The sequence below is a fragment of the Trichoplusia ni genome, chromosome 10 (assembly GCF_003590095.1).
Source record: "Trichoplusia ni isolate ovarian cell line Hi5 chromosome 10, tn1, whole genome shotgun sequence".
NCBI classification, from domain to species: domain Eukaryota; kingdom Metazoa; phylum Arthropoda; class Insecta; order Lepidoptera; family Noctuidae; genus Trichoplusia; species Trichoplusia ni.
This window is the reverse complement of record NC_039487.1, coordinates 9,771,827-9,791,475: the sequence shown is the minus strand read 5'-3', so window position 1 is coordinate 9,791,475 and position 19,649 is coordinate 9,771,827. Positions and strand designations below refer to the sequence as shown.

The 19,649-nt window shown below is 32.4% G+C and overlaps 1 protein-coding gene across 2 annotated transcripts in view; it reads left to right on the top strand.

Annotated features, from left to right (window-relative positions):
- The first annotated feature begins 1,221 nt into the window (after positions 1–1,221).
- LOC113498014 (alkaline phosphatase-like) overlaps positions 1,222–19,649 on the top strand; it is a 103,530-nt gene continuing 85,102 nt past the window's right edge. For both annotated transcript variants that reach the window (XM_026877889.1, XM_026877888.1), the window contains exon 1: positions 1,222–1,857. The gene's annotated coding sequence lies outside the window, so the exon portion shown is untranslated. The remainder of the gene's footprint in view (positions 1,858–19,649) is intronic.

The window sequence follows — 19,649 nt, the reverse complement described above, 5'->3', positions numbered from 1 at the left end:
ATAGAAATCTACTTCTATATTTTAGATATTACGAGGAGATGCTTTCATTCCTTACCATGTATTGCTGTGACAGGTTCATTTCAAACAGCACACGATACAATGTCGGTGCCATTTTGTGTCCATGGAGACTGTCTGAAGCTGTATGAACGAGGGCTTATAGCAAAAGATGGGATGACCACAGCAATATAAGTTTTTATATTCTCAACGTCCATAATATTGTTCGATATTGGTTATTTTATTCTTTACGCTTGCAATATTGTGCATCTTTGTTTGTGGTGATGTGTTTAATTTATTTTGTAAGAACTTAATTGATAAATTAATGTAATATAGTTTGCTTATGTACCAGCTTTTACTTGGTCTTTAATTGGTTTAATGACTTTTTTTATCACCTTAAGCTTCATATGGTCTATTATTCGTTTTATGTCACTATAAACTGTAAATATTAGCTTTTTAGAACCAGAAATAGTTTGAGAAATGTTATTTATTTATTTGGATTTCCAACAAGAATAACATAATACAAGCATACTTACATGTGTAGCATATTAAACAATATTCTATGCTTTCTTATTTATAGGAAATCACATCATGCGAAAGACATAGTCGAACACAATTAGAATTGAAATAAACTTATGTTGTAGTACAACTGCCTTGTTGCGTAGAAGCGGGGTCTTTCATAAGTGTTTATGTGGATGGACTTCATCTTTTACTTTATATTCTTCTTTATCCTTATAAAATTTGAGTTTTATTTTATTTGTTTTCACGTTGATTTTTATGGCTGGTGACGCTTTAACTTTAGTACTTACGCAATCTATATTGTTGACCACGCTAGGTATGTAAAATAACTGTTACATAAAGATGTACTTTTTAATCGTATACGTGATCGAATCAGTCGTCTATGTGCCCTACAGGGTCCATAGTATACTAATATATTATTATGTAACACCTTTTCAACACATGGATTGTAATAAAAGTATTGAGTATTGAATATTTGCAAAGAAATTTTCAATTAATTACATCCAAAAAAACACCGATTTATAATCCGCATCTTTACGTGACATTATTTAAAAAAGAAAAATAATTCAGTATTTCGAATTTTTAATTCTTATTTAAGCTTTATTTAGATCATTTAGTTGTCGTTTTATTTACTTACTATCTACAAGCAGGCGACAAAGCAAATTAAATAACTGATCGGCTTATTCAGTTTCATCTACAAAAAGAATGCGTTTGGGAGGAACTTCAGCCGTCAAGATCGAATAAAGTTGAGGCCCAATTGAAAAAAAAGCATGTTTGTATACGCATTCTTGAATGCTCAAAAATGATAATCACCATCACTAAATAATAAACACACCGGTTGCATAAAAATACCGTACTTAACGCTTATTAATGTCAGAAAATGGACACGGAAAAGTTAGAAGCCATCATTTACTAAAAGATAAATTGACTTAACTAACCACATAGTATCATCATACTTTTTTATTACTATTAAGTTCGTTTAGAAAGTTTACAGTAATTTTGAACTCTCTTCGATGTGTCACCAACTGTTACGCGCATGCGCGATGCTTACACCCTTTCAGTTGGACCAGTTAGTTTCGACAAGCGCTCGAAAGCGGACGACGCATAGTGTGACGTCACGTTAACAGTACAAAGCTACGAGTTCGATACTTGAAAAAGAAAACGTGTATTTGAATAAAGTGTTCGATTACTCTGAAAGTAGGTTTCATATCAACTTTGAAGGTACTTGTTAATATAGTTTTAAAGTGAGTTTTTGTGTGACTTAGGATTCAAATAAGTGGTTTTGGATACAAAACTAACTTTGTGGTAGTGTATGTATAAAACTTTTGAAGCTGTAATTGCGTGGTAAGTGAAAACTAATTTGTTTTATAAAGGTCAACTTTAAAGGTCGGTTAGAATTATATTTACTGATGTCTTTATAATGTAATTTCAAATCACGAGCATAACGAAACATTGTTACTTGATAATTACATAAGTTAAATTAATAACATTGTTTAATTAACATTCTAAAAGTTAAAAAAAATTGTTTTAATTAATTATTTACGTCCTTAATAGCAAGGTTTCAGAGGCATAATTAAAAATAACTTTTTAATGTCATTTGACTTTTAATGACCTTATCGATTGCGACTGTTAAATGTCAATTCATTTTTAGCAATGTTAGTAATAGTTGAAATATAATCGGGATTTATTTTAAATTTCACACTATTCATTGCCAACATCAACCTGCACTTCTCTCCCTGGTTAGCTGATTATATTATGAAATAAGAAGCACCGTTGTATGTACATATTTTATTTTATGTGGTGCTTTATTTAAATAAATTAAAAATAAAATCAAACTAAGCTATATATAAGCTAGGTGTTATCTAAAAGATGAACTCTAAAGGTATTTACTAGAAAGATTATGTGGTTATGTGGACACTGCCTCTAGCTGAACCTTATAAGGTACAGTTTTAAAACAGTTTTGTATAGGTTAAGTAGTAAGCAAAATAAAGGGTGTATTTTAATTCACAAACAAATAGGTAAAGTGGTACTATTCCTGCCTGGTTTACGCTAAAAGCTTAGTATTAAATGAATGTAGCCATTTGTGCTTATGCGTTTTAATTAAAACTTTTGTGTAATGCCCAGCTTTTTAGTAACTCCTTTTCCTATTGAAAGTAGGTTAGACTCTGCATTTTTTTAATCAGCTCACTCTCTACCGAATGTTATATTTGGGTCGCGGAGGGTCCGAAAAACATTTAAGTCATTTGCAACAAAAATACCCATGAAAAAAAACATTTTTTCTATATAGAATTATAATATTATTTATTAGAAACAAAGTTTTAAAAAGCATGATTGAGATAAGAGTATTCATTTTGCAAATATTTATTATAATACTAGCTGACCCAGCAAACGTTGTTTTGCCGAATTTTTTTTTCTAGATGTGTGTATTTTTAATGGCACATTATAAAAAAAATAAAAACAAACAATTTCGTACAAAAAATAAAATATATTTTTTTATTGTGAGCAACCCTTATCACTTAGGGGTATGAAAAATAGATGTTGTTCTATTCTCAGACCTACCCAATATGTATACAAAATTTCATAAAAATCGGTCGAACCGTTTCGGAGGAGTACGGTAACTAACATCGTGACACGGGAATTTTATATATTAGAAGATATATAACTAATTTCCTAATTGAGATACAAAAATGAATTATTTATGAGTAAATTTATAAAAAGACAAACATTGCAAATAAAGAATAAGTTATATAAAATGAATGAATCCACGTAAAACATGGCGCTGAAAAAAGAAGGGACTAATTATATTAATGTTATAAAAAGATAATATTGTGTCTTGATCGTTAAATATTTAATGATTTCCTTTTAATTATGAGAAAGAAGTAGGACAATATTATCACCATAAAGTAAATCTTTTTTATGATCTCAGCGTGGATTAATAAAATGGTTTTTAATATTATTACTTTTTAACAGTGATTTAAAGAAAATAGGTGTACCGTTCGTGAATGAGTGGAAGTGTCTTTGCTCAAGGCAATGCTAAATGTATGTATGGCATTATTTTCTTTACTTTTCAAGTTGACTTGGACTGGATCGCTAAAATCGCTATTTCAGCGTAACTCCTCTCCTATTAAAAATTCCTATTATGTTTTTAACATTTTTACCTGTTAACATTTTTATGCAGGGTTACCTACATCGTTATAACTAATTTCGTTTTAACGACCTTACACACATGAACGCAAAAAAGGCATTTATTTTAGCCTGAGATCGAAGGTCTATTTAGATACATCACTGACCTAATAAAATTATGTGTTACGAAAATAGTATGAAGCAAAAATCCGTCTTCACTTGAATTCCTCAATAAATTAAGCCTTTCTTTTAGCGTCAATTACAGGATTAATGGATTACCTTGACTGGCATATCGTTCAGAACTGATTCATAACACACATTACCTATGTATGTTGTACAGACGGCAAACAAAATCTAATTGATATTTTTCTTTAAATTACTTTAAAAAAATTGAGATCGCTGTTTTGGCTGCAACAAAAATATAAGACTATTTTGGTGTTTAAATTCAACGAAAAAAAGTACACGAATCCTCAAGAAATAGTCTGACTTTTTCTGCTTGTAAATAAGCTCTGATAGAATTATTTTTAAAATCAGTTTTGCAGTTTCTAAATCTTATTTTGTTCATACACTTTTGCTGCTAACTGTATCTTATATTATTATATGGGTTCTTGATTGATGCGTCCCGTTACGGTAGGATTTACTGATGGAGTAGGCTGAGCGAAATATGGTACGTAATAATATACTTAGCTCTTGACCACTTAGAATAAATCGTTGTTTCTTTGTCCTATATAAAGCAGGTATTTTCTTTTATATTTATTTCATCTACCTACATAAGTCAGGTATTTTATCTTTATTTCATTTATCTTCATCTATCCACTTTCCATTAGCTGTTGTTGTTGTTGTGTATAGCCTAATTTCTGGATATTGGAGATTGCCTGTATAGCCACTAATGCCCGTAACATTGCAGCGTTTTTTCGTGTTTCTGACAACTAAATTAGTAGGTTCCTATCATATTGTTTAACAACGGTTAATTTTTCTAGATTTATACTCCCTGGACTCTGGCTGTACCCAAAACTAGGTTAGCGATCCCGGTTACTATGCGTGACTAGACCGTTCTAAAACAAGTGTAAATTCGTCTCACGTAAGTTATTGTAATCCATACTAATGTAACAAATGTGAAAGAGTCTCTTCACGCCAAAACTACAGAACTGATTGTTATCAATTTTGAAAGTCAGGAGCCTGAGAAATGAATAAGGCTTACTTTTATGCTAAAATCTTTAACCTGAAAAATAGGTTTGTATGGAGAGGGGGGGGGGTGTAATGGGGTTCAAAGCTAATATGAAACTTTTTTATGGACTACTGATAATGGCATTGGGCTGAAACAATGTTTCTATAAAACCAATAATGTTGACCTTAGTATTTTATTTGTATTTTTTTATTTTAAGGTCGGGGTGTTGGGTAACGAGAGAAAAGTCATGGCTGCATTTTTCATTTGGAAAATAGTTAGAATCGCTAACGTTCCGCGTCTTCACAGATAGTTTCCCCTACTCTCTATAAAATCTGGCATACTTTGTTTACCGTTCTAGTTGAGCTTCTAACTCCAGCCGTGAAGCCAAATGTGCTTGCATACTTAATATGTTATTAAGTAGCTGCATGCTCTGCCATTCTATTTTCTACTAAAAGTTATATTGCGAAATAATTGTTGGTTTAGTTAGGCAAAGTGTACAATTTGGTATTTGACTAAAAGTCTAAATAGATCCTCAGATGGATTTACAAAAATGTCGGATAGATATTTTATTTCAAGTAAACAAAATTAATGGTGATACAGTAAAGTGATGTCAAGACATGACAAGTGACGTCATACGTCAGTACTCTTTTTATCCACAAATAACTATTAACTCGCTCTCATGTTTCAACTTTGATTCGATTCAATATTTTTTTAAACAGTATGTAACTGCCTAATCATATTTTTTTTATTTACACACAGTTATTAATTTCCATAAATCATCGGCTTTCACCTTTGCCAGGAACTTTTAAAACGTCACATTATTGACTTTGTCAAACTACATCTATTGACTGAGTAACTTAAAGAGTTTCTTGATGGTTCTCCTTTGGAATGAATAGAATGACATGTTGGATCCATGTAACTAGTTTGAAAATGTCATTGCTATGAAGGAGAAAAACTCCATAAATTACTTTTATATACGACATTATTTTTACGTTACCTACTATACCTAATGATTATGGTATAGGTCAATATACGAGTATGCAGGTTTATTCGTTCCGCGAAAATTTATGAAATAATGTTATTAAACTGTAATTTTAAGTCCTCTTTTTGGAAAAATGATGTATGTTGTTATGAGTAAATTATCTATACTCAACTCTTTCTTCAAAGCACAATGGATTATATTTGATCGATCACGTTGGACGTAACAAAGTCAGCTAACATCTAGGTTATTACTCCATTAGGCTTGAGTTTTATATAGACGTTTTCTTTTATACACCGGCAAAAAACGAAGTATATTACGGTCGTATATGTAGAAATAAAAATGTGTTATTCATGATACTTTATTAGCATGAGTGGTTTTCTCGTAGGAAATGAGTTAATATCTAAAAAAAGACTTAGTCCTTTGTATGCGTACCGGATTAGGTCACAGATAAAAACATGTGTGTGTGATCTTAGTAGCTGTTTTTTGTGTATTTTTAGCAATACTTTATGTCGGTTTTTTGTATATATTATTTTAATGTGTCAATTAATTTCGCAGATTCAATTAATGTTTAGAAGGATCATTTGTTATAGAAAAATCTTATCAGTGTGATTACTGTGTCTTTACTCCTTCACGATCATGGAAACTGCAGGTTCTGTGGTCATAATATCGAATAATTTCTTTTGAAAAACGACTAAGCTGTAAAAGACACATTCAGAAAAAATACTAAGTAAGGCTATTTCTTATAGTCCGTATAATGACCAGAATATCCATGAAGAAATTCTTCAGTAATCAATCAATGTAAGAATAGCAGAAGTAATTAGGTAAGCAGAATGTAGGCCAACGTCTGTGTTTTTTGAGCAAACAGGCCGTGGCGTAGCAGTTTTATCTTAATCGTACAAAGATCAGCGTATCTAAAAATGTAGGAATAAATAGGTCAGCCGAATAAGTTGAGGTCTTTTATACACAATAGGCCTCACATTTTAAATTCAATTGTAACGTTTATTTTAAGTTAACCTTTTATTCTAATTTAGAAAGTGTTAACCAGTCTTATGGGTAGGTATCATGTTGCCCAGGTAACTCGTTTGAGAAGGTCATATAGGCAGTCACTCCTTTTCAAACACTGGTCTGCATCCTGTTAAAAAAGCTAGGATAATGACGTATTTCAATATAAATTACTCGTACAAAAAGAGGTAAATATCGTAAAAAAGTTTAGTTGTACAACATATTAAATATCTGTTTGCTACGGCGTAGCTGATATGATGCGCAAGCTACAGTGTCGTAGCCAATAACGACTACGACATCTTTCAATGTGTTATAGTAATGTTTGTCTTTATTGTTGCTTTACTACTTCACTTTTCAATATAGTTTTCTCACTAAACTCGTGTTTACGATATAAAGATATAATATTTTCTATGTCGAATGTTATACCTAAGTACCTACAGTTACTATAACGTTCGAAGAATTATTTTTGTCTTTATATGTCTGTCTATCATAAAATAAACCCAAACGGTAGAACCCGTTTGGGTTTATTTTATGTTCATAATATATCGTTATAAATGTTAAGACTTTCCCAAGTAATTTATTTCTGGGTGCTACCGTTCCAAGTACACAAGTTTCCCTTTAACAAGTAAGACACTCTACATCTTAAGTACTCAACTAAGTTCCCGTGGTCAAACACATTATTATTGTAAGTCGCTATTCGTCTTGGGATGCCGCTTGTAAATGTGGCTGACGGTCTCCAAGCCATTCTAATTACTAACTCTAAGTACCACAACAGCGCTGACAAACGGACAAACCTGGCTCTACAATTTGTCCACGTTATGACCATGTTAATTACATTATTCTCGATCGGCGGAATGGTTTTCGAATAATACGATCATTTAGTAGGTTTACATAATGGATATTTGCTTTTAATTCACTACCATTGTTTTATTCAGTCAGCAGTCTTCCATATTGAACAAAAATTCTGAAGACTCTTTTATGAACAAACGACTTAGTGCAAAAATACATTTATGAACCAAACTTGTGACTTGTGCTGAAAATGTATACTATTTTAAAATTTTACGTCTTCTCATTACATAATTAAAAAAAAAAAAACAATGAGCAAAATCCTACTTCCGCGTTTCACCCCTTCCCTTTTTTCCTCTTCATATCTCCCACATTCAATTACTACACTCAATAGCAACATGTTTCAAGAGAAAGAGATAATGATTAATCTGTACTTGACAAAGAAAATCTGAAATCACTTTTTCTTCCGTATTTTCGTCTGTCAGTCACAGCTGTTGATGGAAGCGGCGTGACGCAGAAATTTGTAATTTGGCATAGCGAGGAACCTTCGTGATGCGCAGAATTCCAATAGAATATATGAGACCCGTCAAGGATTAGATAAAATAGTTTTTCATTTGGAGTATTTTTGTATTCATAAATAATTCGAAAAAAAATAGGTAAGTTACTTATTTACATGCGAGATTTTGATCCGTGCATCAAAATTACAGTATAGACACTTAAAATAGACTTTTAAGTAGGTACATAAAAGAGGTTACGATAAAATGAAACGTTTCAGTTATAATAATATATTTATTTGAAAATTAACGTTAATTATAAATGTAGCACATTTGTAGTGCGAATTCGGAAAACTTGTTTAATCAATTATTATTTAAACTGGAACATCAATATTTAATTATTACTTATTAGGCATATAATTAGTAATAATGTGGGTAATAAATGATAAACAACCACAGCTTTGGTAACAATGAATAACAAACGCGCTTATTGAAATGTTCCGAAATTATTTGATTGGAAATTTATTATTTTAGTATCATTGCCACTTTACGTTGGTTGGGACTTGAATAATTCCAAATTATTTTGATTTATGTTATGTATAAAATTAAAAGTTTTATGACAAACATGAAACCTATACCAGATTTACATGAATCCATATTGAATGCTTAAAACCTCTTTCGATGCTGCGTTTCAATTATCTAAAGCGGAAGTTTTGAAATTGCTACAAGAATATACCTTATGAAATAGTGCAATCGTTTACTCAAGCATAATTATCGGGATTTCCCGACTAGTTTCATGAGGTGCCTCGGCGGCAGGGTCACAAGTTTAACCAAACCAGTCGGGCAATCCAAAAAATACGCGTGAGTAAATAGTATATCGTTTAACAATTAATCATCTTGACGATTGTGAACTATAAAAAAATATCCCTGGATCACAAATACACTACATTGTGCGTCAGTTGGATTTGCAGCTTTTTGTTTGCCCCCAAAAATTTTAACTATTTCCCTGGTTGGAATAGAGTAGAGGAATAGAGTTCTACTCCGTTGGAGTGACAGGATTAAATGCAAAACCAACATCTGTTAGAAAATGTACGTTACACACGCAGAATAACAATATGTTTATAAATGAAGATTTTTTTAAACAAAGTATCTTAGTATAGCGATTTGCTAAGCACTATAAGCTCCAGCCTGTTAAGTAGATGTGTATCTACTTAAAAGTCTGGAGATGCTTATAGTGACGTAATTTATAAATTACAAAACGTTCTTTATATTTTAAGAACAGAATTAAATTTTCACCAAATGCAAATAAACATTAACCAGACATTAATCCTTAAAACCTCAGAATTAACCAATTAATCTGCAATTATTATCATAATGGGTATCTTTATGGTTAATTAATGGTTTGGCAACATGGCCTGATGACTTGCTACTACCTCTTTAAAATAATATGAGTACAGTTGTGGAAGAGAGACGCAACTCAAGGTTGTGTAGTGCTCTGTCAGCCTATAGCTGTCCACTGCTGGACATAGGCCTCTCCGTTCGTTTTCCAGCGCGACCGATCCACTTCCACCCGCATCCAACGAGACCTCAACTAAAATAATATTATAAAACTAACATAACCTCAAACATAATATAAAAAGTGTAAATATATGTTTAGACTGTCAAAGTTACACGTGGGAGACCGGTTATATTTGATTGCACGATGTACACAAACCGCAAAAATCTAAAAACTCATAGTACTAGCTCCTAGGTCATGTTTGATGAAAGCGGTGAAAGTAAGCTGGAAATTCAACTCTGCTCTCGGCAGTACTTCAATACGCACACAAGCTCCACAGTTTGTTTACACAACTGCTATTTTTAGAAGTGAAGTGGTCTTGTTTGAGATAAAACATTGTTTTAGCGAAAATTAAACTTCTAATACCGCTCTTTTTAAACCAGGAAGGATTTTGTTTTAGATTTCGCTTGAAACGTTCGATTGGGTTACAGTCATGGACTTAATATCTGTATTCGGTCATTAGAGATTTTTTCTCATCTCTTTCTATATTAAAAATCTGGTAGAGTTCCGAAGTATACTTACCGTTGTATCATAAAGACAGAACTTATTGATCCGAGTAAGATTTCTTTTTCTTTGAAATTTCGAGTGAACCCTTCATTTAAATGGCAAATAAATGTAGAAATTTAATTACATCTTTACTTCAGAAAATTCGACCCTTTTTCAATTGAATGCCTTCGATTTCCGAAAAATTTCTACGAGATAATACGTTTTATTTGCACGTTTCCTTTATTCCCTTATAAGTGAAAAAAGGGTAGGTTTGAAGGATGAATTTAAACGCTTGTATAGTTTTATAAAGGTTTATCGGCCACTTAGCAGATTGAACCGTTTACGAAATCCCATTTGCTGCTTTTATGTCTTTCAAGTGACATTAATGCTTACTTTGAAGACCATTACGGGCCAACAAACAAAATATTAGACAATTGTTGTTCATCCATATAGTACGGTTGGAAAATGAATGATTTGTCTGTGCCTATTATTCTACGTAATTGGTAACATGATATTGCTCATAAACAGAAGCAACAAAAGGAAAGAGTTTCATGTCAGAACTTCATTCGCGATATACATTTCCTGGAACTCTTAATGAGATGTTTCATACTTAATATGGTTCATTCTCTAAAATATTTTTTTTTACCATAAGTTGATATATTTCCACCTCAAAATATTCAATTCTGGAAAATCGTGTAGAATTATACTAACATTTGAGATTACAGACAAGTCCATCATAGTAACTACTTTCCGGTGCCAAGACAAATTACACTTTGATTTTCTCGATAGAAGGCACATTCAATATCGAAAAATTGAATAATAACAACTCAATACGAAAGGCAAATCTTATACGAGATTGATTCCTTTGTCCTAGAATAGAATTGCGTGTAATGAACAATGTTGCCAATCAAAAAAACTCACGACCTTTTACTGTTTATTCAAAGTATTAAGCCTAGAAACATTTTACTTTACATGACATTCAATTTACTATCCGCCTTTGCATCGCCGTAATAAGGCTGTACAATAGCTTTTTGTTTTCCTTTTTTCGAGTTTAATTTTCCAAGAAATCAGTCGTATTAAACCTACGATTCTCGGTTTATGTTCTACGGGATTGTGTCGGTAAATATGAAGGCAATACGATGATTTATTATTTTAAAACATAATTAAAAGGGGGTTTTATTTCACGACTGTATTTTGATATGTTCTGTTGAGATTATATACTCAAAGCAGAGGTTTAATACAAAAGGTTGATGTATCACCTGAAATTTTTGGTGTATTCGATTTAATGATTTAGTACGGTGATATAAAGTAAAAATGAAATATGCGCCATCCCTACATGATTCTTTTGTATGACAGAAGACGTGCCCCTATACTGTCATCGGTAAGAATCACAACGCTTGTCATAGCCCTCAAATCTCAATACTCTTTTATTTGACATCGCCTTAGGCTTTACCTTAAGACGTACACCACGTGTCTCATCCGTTGTCAATTTACTGAATGTTACTTTCAAGTTTTGACATCCAATTCCACAACATGTCAAAGTGGTACGCTTTGTTCTAAATATGAGAAAAGTAAGCGAAACTTCTAAAAGAGTATAAATAATTAATTCCATCGTTCTATCTATATGTGCGAGTGTTATCTGTTCATTTCATAATATCGTATTGTTTTCGATTCAATTTGATCGCAAAAAGGTAATGGTTTGGCTTAAATATGTTTAATACGGAGATGATATGCCCAGTGGTCTGTCAAACGATTTTCTGCGGACGAAATTAATGGGGAGAATTCAGAGCGCGTTGCTTTGGTGTCGACCAGGCAAAAACTTTTCCCTCGTTTACGTTGTTTTTGTTCGGTGTCCCACACAGACGATTATCGTTCGGACTAATGTACATTACTTTCTCGCCTATTACCAAAACGTATATACTTTATTGTCCGGTTAAGTGTTTGATTCAGCTGTAATAAGAACACGAAATATCGTAGAATTGTGTGGTATGTGACTCTGTGATGTTAATAAAATAACGTAATTTACTTCAATCAGCATTGCCATCTCGTCACGTAGATCTGGAGCCTTGAAAATCATTTGTGGCAAAAAAATCGAGTCTCAACAATTGTAGCCTCGAGGCTTACCGAAAAATTTCGTGCAAAAGATGACGACCCTGTAAATGTAAAGTGGTTCCGTTGACTATAGTCTAGGGACAAATAAATATAATTGGCGAATAGAAGCTTGCTGCTATTGATTTTGTATTCCTGCTTGTGGTTGCTTGGGGGATGGGAATTTATATTTAGAATTTTTCTTTTTAGGCTAATAAAATGTTGAGTTCTTTTTTTTGTTAAATAGATTTAGAAGAGTAAAACCAACTGATTTGTGTTTCTGATTTTGTAGGGTAAATTCCACTGGAAAAAAAGAATATATTTTGACAAATTTGTCTTATTGTCAAATTTGCACAAGTTTTGACAGTTGTACGGGGAGCTGGAAGTTAGAAAGTCGTATAACCAGTCTAGGGGTACAGTGGGGTACAGTGTTGCCAAGGTAACTGGGTCGAGGAGATTAAAATTTAGAAAAACACAGTTGTTCTTGACTACATCCGGTTAGAATGTAAGCCGACTCCAACATAGTAGGGTATGCTGATGACGAGAGTCAGTAAGCACACACTTTCAACGAAGAAAAATCATTACGTAATATGTTGGTAATTAAAATTAAACCGATCGGCAAAACATAATTCTAAACAGGAATCCTGCAAATGACATATTAATTACTTATCCAATTAATATCCGTCGAAACATAATTAAGTTTAATCAGATCTTGATATTAAATTAGTTTTTACTTATAGTTAATCAATTTATGACCGCTTCTGTAAAAGTAATTAGAGAGGTTAAGATTGTAATTAAATTATTTTTAGCTCTGGTAATTAATAAGGCCATAATCACTTGGTATCTAGGCTAATGTATTGGATCAATTTATCTCCGGTGTAACTTTCACGCTGGACTGGCAACACTGAAATGAAAGCTTTGTCTTTTATATCACGGCCTTCTGTGACCTCTTTAGGAGATGGTTCGCTTATCCAAGGAATTTTTAACCAAACCGTGTAAAAAAAAATATGTCTTTCATTCTTAAGCACATAAGCCTACAAAAAGTGATAATTTTTAACAGGATAAGCGAAAAAAAATCTGTTTAATCCATCAGAGTTCCAAAAAATATTGGATACTTTTTTTGTCTTTTATCTCGATAACAAAAATTAAGTTTATACAGTGATTTAAAATCTCATGTGACTTACAAGTAGGCACGCTTTTTCTAGCAATTCATGTTTTTGGCCCCCACTACCAAAATTTAAGTGCTTCTTATGGTCCTTACCTGTCAATGATGTGATAAAATGAAATGGACGGAAAAAAATAATATTGATTTGAGGCATAGGTACATGCGAATCCTAATTTAATTCGTCTATAAAATGCACTGAGACAGAAATTTAAACACCGAGGTAATGTTTTATTCATCTTTGAAGTAGAAGCTCGGTGCCGGCGATTGGGTCATCATATTTTGGCAAAATCCCCTTCGGATCATTTGTTATATCAGTTTACGAGCGGGGTCCGTGTTTAGCCCCGGACATTTATGACCTGATAACTATGATGATATATAGCTATTGCTTGAATCGAGATTAAGGATTTTCACGATCGGGGATTGAACGTTTAGAAAAAATCATCGGCCGTCAGATTAGGAAGAAAAAGTGACAAGTAGGTGAGTTATACCTAAGTCTGAGCTCAGAAGTGAAATAGTTTCTATTTATTTAAAAAACGAACTATATGCTTATTTTTTTATACGTGAAGTAGTTTTAGTAAATTTTAAAAATGAACTATATGCGAATTTGTATGCGATGAATGACGAATGATAGGATGAAGTATTATGATACCGACATCCTATCATACCGACAGTATGATACGTACTCTGCAGCATGAAGCATACTGTTGCTATGACAGTTAACATTACTGCAGTTTCTGAACTCCATTTGTTTACATATCGCAAACAAAAACTCTATGTAACAAAACAAAAGTATCCGTAGCAGTGTAGTTCATACATTCCATATGTTTCTCGACAGACATACCATCTTCCAATTCCGGGATCTTATCAAATACATATTATTATAATCATTCTGCTATCAAATGACGGAAGACTATGTTTTACTTTATCGGAAGGTAACAGACACATACATATTCGTTATCTTACGCCCGACACCCTCAGGGTTCCATTAGAGTAGTTTCTAATATAGCCGAATTGTAATAATACGTAACGTGGGAAGGCAGATTTCAATCTAGAAAAAAAAAGCAGCAGTGACTATGTGTACGTGCAAATATTCATATTCATACCTTTATTTGCATTTCATAATGTAAGTTTTACAGATTTTATAATGAGCTTATAGCTAGGTACAATTATTAGGTCCATAATTGAGACCGGGTAGAGGGTGACCTATAAAGAAACCTGTGACTGTTTCGCAAACATTAAGAATACTTCATTGAATTTTTGTAAATTGTTCTCATCAACATAAAAGATTCTGTATCCAATTTTAGTTCACAACAATAACGTATTTAAATAAAGTAGCAGTTATTTTGTAATCTAGAACAAGAAGTTCTTGTGTAAAATATACAAGTTTAGCGTAACTTTGTAAAGGTGGTGACGAAAGTTTTCCACAAATTATTCACGTGTACACTTGTGAGTTATTTATGAGTCGCCTTTGTGCGAAGTTGTGATATGAATATGTTTTAATATTCACGTAATCATCAAGTTTAAGTTTAATTTTCTTATCTTTATACGTCTTTCATAAGTTTTGAGCCTGCATATTGTCAGAAGCATGAATGGGAACAAGACAAGAAAGCCTGTTATGGAGGGAGTTTCAATTCAGATTACAATGGAAGAGTATGAAGGGAATTTGGCTTAAGCTTAAGTAAGTGGATAATCTGTAGGTTACCATTTCGATTAATTTATTTTTAAGTCCACGATCTGAAAGAAATTATTGGCAAAATTGGATGCTTTTTAAAATGATCAATCATTCTATTCATGTAACCGAATAATGGGCTTATTTAAATATGCAATAAATAAATAGATTTAAAATTTTGGTACATATTGTGATTGATAGCATCGCATTTTAAACAAAAGACGATCCTTTATTACGTAATCAGTTTATCGGGATCAATTGTTTCATATTTATATTAAAGGAGAACTTCATTGTTGGTGAATTGTTAAACTGTGAATAACAAAATTGAATGCATTTAAAAGCGCTGAAATTCAAAATTGTTTTCAATGGATGCAAATAATTTTAAGGCAGTTTTGTTATTAGAAATTGGATTAACACTAAAATTATTTTCAACAAGAGCTTTTCTTTTTAATGATCCTTTTTCGTATTCTTTAAATTGCAGCATTCACTAATTGATTTAGTTCCTTTTGCCATTCGTAATTCAATTTTAAATGAATTGTTCCCTGACCGGAATAATTCAAGCCATGGGGAAAAAGAACCATGAACAGCTGAAATGTTTTTGTATACGATCTTTCGTGAATTGAATTTATAATTTTTCTCTTGTGTATAAATGGTTTATGAATTGAATACCGGCCAGTAATTGATTTATGGACGCTTTCAAAGAACGCACATTTAGAAACCATTTCTAAATATCTTCAGTTCTGATAAAGAGAGTGAGGTAGGCTGGACCTTGATAGGGTATTTTGTGCAATAAGTTGAGACCTTCACTCGAAAAAGCAAGCGCAGACTGTTTATAGGGTAGTTTTCCGTTTACGAATCCTTAAACATAAAGTACCATATTCTCAAAATATAACACTTACTATGTCAACTGTTATTTTATTTCGATATCGCTTGAATATAAATGTTATTATTACTTTTAAATTCGGTATTATATTTTCATATCAACATCAAAGCCGCGATCCCAGATAAAAGAATCGTAACACATCGCATAAAGTAACCTGAATTTACGGCTATAGTGAGAATGTGTCACAGATCACACGACCTTTGACAGATGGTCGAACTCATCCAGACGTTTTCGGAACGATGAGATCGTATAAAACTCATAAAAGTGTCGTCACTTATAGAATAACCCCGTAAACTTATAGAATAGGCCCCCTGATCGTTGGGATGGTAACGCGTTTATCTTCCGATGTCGCCAAACATCCCCTGAACTTACTGATGGTAACTTTCGAAACGTGACAGGCAAAGAAAGTTATTTTCCTCAAAAACATTTCGACTATTTGAATTTATAAGTGGATCGATAGATTATTTTTCCTGGAAAGAATAAATTAAAATAAAATGATTTTCGGAATTGTGTCTTGGACATGGACACGTTTTTTAATTATTATTTTTTTTATTAACCTTCCACACGAAAAACATTTTCATACTGATAAGTACAGCGTTTCATGTGTACACAATTTTAATTAACGACTCTCAGTTATCTCCATTACAGGTTACTTAACCTAATGCGGTAGCTAGAACTAAACAAAGGTCTAAGTATTTATGTGAACTAGGGTTTCAAAGATTGAATTATTATGCACATAGTTGCAGGTCTAAATTCTAGCAACTGTTTTAATATGTAATTTTCTGATAATTCTGTTATGCATAGGCAATAAGTTAGCCTGATACACATGCCCATTATTGCTCCTCCTATGATATTCGCCTTCCAGGAAAGGAACGTAATAAAATCTGAAATCAACCATCTGCAACTTATTTTAAATCGAGCAAACTTTAAAATAATATGCTACTCTATATTACAATTTCCCTGAAATCATAACCCCTGAATGTTGTCATAGTTTGTTACATTACTCTCGACGTTTTGTTTCTGGCAGTTTAAACAGACTGCCGTGGGCGGCACATTGATTGGAATTATAGGTGACCTTTGTCAGAACTTTGTTACATTTCAAACTTATCTCAAACCGTACTCAATTTGGGTAATGTTACATATGGGAGACGTTGGGGTGCTTCTAAGTTCTTGTGGTGAGACACAATTGTATAAAACCCGCCATTCATCTTCGATGCGATTATGAGCTTTTTTTGGTTGCAACTTGCAATCGTTTTTAATATTCTGTAAATTACTTAGCAGCTTAATGTAACGATAAGTGGAGTATTAATAATGGCCGTTAGCTGGACTGTCCAGGACGCTCTAGATATACTTGTTACCTATACCTACTCAGTTTGATCGATGTTTTGCAGATCGCTAATTAATTAAGCGTAGCTCAGAAGCATCCAGTAACATTGAAATTAAAAATTGCATGCAGTGGAAATTCTTTGATCTGGGTCTCTTATATGCATGGAAAAAACTAAAAAGAAACCGTATTTTTTTCCTCGATTACTCAATACTCAATATTTTTATTTCATTTTATCCTTTACAGCTCTGGTACTAAGTGCCGTGATTTATAGCTGAACCGTTATTAGAAGCCGAACCTTAGTTCACATCTAGACTAAACTTCGTAAGTACGCTGGTTGACTATTACAAAAAATTGTACCTACTATAAGTCAAATTTTGATCACTTGTTGACTATTTAAGGTGCAGTATTAAGGTAAAGTATGACCAGTTTTATTTAATAGTCATTCCAGCCTAAACATTTCTGATTGCTAGGCATACATTTCCTCCTTTAAGGGGAAGTTTCAACATTGAATACCACGCTAGCACGCTGCGGGTGAGTGATCACAGATCCAGGCTCTTTCACGATGTGTCTTTCACTTCATCGACATCCACCGTTTGTCGATGAAGTTTAGTAAAGGTATTTTACAATTTGTATGAACGAGTCAGTTCTACTCTTGAAGGACATTTCAAAGTATGCCAGACGTGCTAAAAAGAAAAACATTAAAAAATACCAATATTGAATTTTGGGAAACTCCCCTTAACTAACAACACAAAATGTTTGGTTGTTTAGTAGATAATATGATTTACTAGTTTTCAGTACTATTGTTGGTATAATTTCACGATATTATTTAAAATCAATTGAATTGTTTAAGTTGTTATTTGAGTTATAATTGTATTTTTTTTGTTTTCTTTTTAAAAATTCATTTACTTACATTTATATGCCACTTATTGGTTGGGCAGGCTTTTAATACAGACATGAAAAAGTGATACTAGCACTTGTCTGTGTTGAAATCGAACTCGTTTTATAAGATTCAGATTAATAAGATATTTTATTTTTTTCAACCTTGAAGTCAAATATTGAGCGCACATTTGAGCACAATTAACGAATCACTGACAATCAAGTTACAAAATTAATTAAAATAATTAACTCCCTAGAGAGTTCATAGACATAATTTATGATGAAAATATAATTCTGTTATGTAACTTAGTAATAAAATAACACAATACTAAAAGGTCTATAAAACCCTGTTTATGTTACAGCTCTCTTGGGTACAGGAAGTCATGTATACGTATTTCCATCTCGTTACTGAAGGTTCAATAATTTGGTTAAAAGTTGCGAAGAGAGAATAAAACTAATATATTTTAATGTGTAACCTCCATGGTGAAATTTGAAGGCCCACTCGTGTGTGACAATTTAACGATCGCCAATACGTTCTGTTTTAATTGATTTATTTCTATCCTGTTTGTTGAAGCTTGTTGTTCGACATACTAGTAACTGTTAAAATAAAATCTGAGTACTCGTACTGTAACGAGAATGTTATTTGAACGATAAATAATTAATTGGTAGCTGCCTTTTATTTTTCTCGTAGTATGGTATGTTCGCTCATGATGCTTTCTTTCACCGTTTTTATCACCCAACATACTTTGTAAATGGTATATGAATTAAAAAATAGTCTATCAATAATCTACAATCATGGTGTTCTTATTTTTAAACTGTTTCGATGGAACGTAATCAGGCTTGTTTGATTCAGGCAGACTTGTAGAAGTATATCACAACCTAATAATCACACAATTGAACATAACTTCAAGAAAGAATATAGGATAGTCCAGACTGTAGCACAATTGTCTTGTTAAGGAAAACTAAATTTCCAACAAAGTAAATTATCAAGAAAAGAAGTCATTATCCACGGCAGCAATTAAATATAGTCGCGAAACTACAATGCAACCAGCGTAGAACACTACTACTTGAAGTTTGCAGTTAAAGTTATATTTCTAGACGAAGTCGGAAGTCACTTTAAACTATGAATATTCACATTCCAATAACTGTCTCAGCTTCTTTGTTCTTTAGATGTACTGTTCCTTAATTGTTGTTGAAAATACAGAGTTTTGTTTTTTTAGAGAAAGATTAAGGAACGGTTTAGTCTAAGATCTCGACATCTTTTGTTTCTTGTTTTAAGAAAACATTCAGTTCAGGAAAAACTTTTTTTACATATGTAGTGCCTTGTCTTAAAGTTTTAAACCATTCTCTCAATCTCTCAGTTTAAATAAAGTTTGAAAAAAAGAACCCCAAAAAAATAAAGTGCGAAATTACATTCAAACTTTTTTGTCCCAGTTTTAGGTGTATAATTAGAAGCCCATAAATCAAAGAACATAGTTGATTATACTTAAGTGGTAGGTCAATTATTAATTCAAGTCGCATCGTTACAACTG